The following is a 1,058-nucleotide window of genomic DNA, read 5'->3' as shown; positions in this document are numbered from 1 at the left end:
TATATATATATATATATATATATATATATGGGGTCGATTGTTCAACTAAAATCGGTCCTCCAGAATGGCTCCACTCAAGATTACTGAAACAGAACAGGTAAAAGAATAATATATACATATATGTATACATGTATGGGTGCAGAGCTGGGCATAAATCCTTTAATCCGTTAATCGTTCAATTACGAAGTTAACATTTTCGTTCCCTGTTTAACTTTTAAGTTAACTTTGTATATCCTTATCGGACTAATTCCCTTCCATTACATTTAGCTTCCGTTAACTCCAGTCCGTTAACCCAAAACTCGGTTGCTGCAGCAACATGGTAGACACAGTTTTAACAGGCATCGACAAAATATTTGCGACCCTCTTGGATGATGAAGAATGCTAACTGGCTGCTGCCTTCTACCTCAGATTTCACCACTATTGGCTGGATAGCAATCATAGCAACAAGATCACCAAGATAAGAAGAAGCATGGAGGATAAGGTTGCGTAGGTCATTAGGCAGTAGTCTGAGGAAGTGAGAAAGAACAGTGGAGGCAGCAACAAAGAAGACGTGGAGGATGACTATTTCAGTGGTGTCGCCCAACAAAATGAGAGCGGAAGCCGCAGGTCACTGAAGGACAAGACATAGAATTTAGTACTTGTTCATCACATTCAACACAGTCATCCATATCAGTGCTGCAAATGAACGTTTATTTTCCATGGCCAAGGACATCTTGAGTTCCAAGAGATCGTCCTTGTCTGATGAAAATTTTAGAACGTTGATAGTCATGAAGGGCAACAGGAATCTCATCAACAAGATAGACGAGAAGAAGAGAAAAAATTAAATTATGTATATATATCGTAATTTTAATTTTTTTATTATTTTTTACGGCCACTTTATTGATAAGCTTTTTTTCATTTTAGGACTACTATTGTGTTTCAATTGAGTTTTTGATATCTGCTTTAAAAGCCTTTAAAAACCTCAAAAAGAGCCAAAACTATAAAATCAGCCTTTCAAGGCTCTTTGAAAATTAGAATTACGCTCGAATGGGAAAATCATGTTGGAACGGCTACAAACA

The sequence above is a fragment of the Octopus bimaculoides genome, chromosome 19, assembly GCF_001194135.2.
Source record: "Octopus bimaculoides isolate UCB-OBI-ISO-001 chromosome 19, ASM119413v2, whole genome shotgun sequence".
NCBI classification, from domain to species: Eukaryota; Metazoa; Mollusca; class Cephalopoda; order Octopoda; family Octopodidae; genus Octopus; species Octopus bimaculoides.
This window is presented reverse-complemented; position numbering follows the sequence as displayed.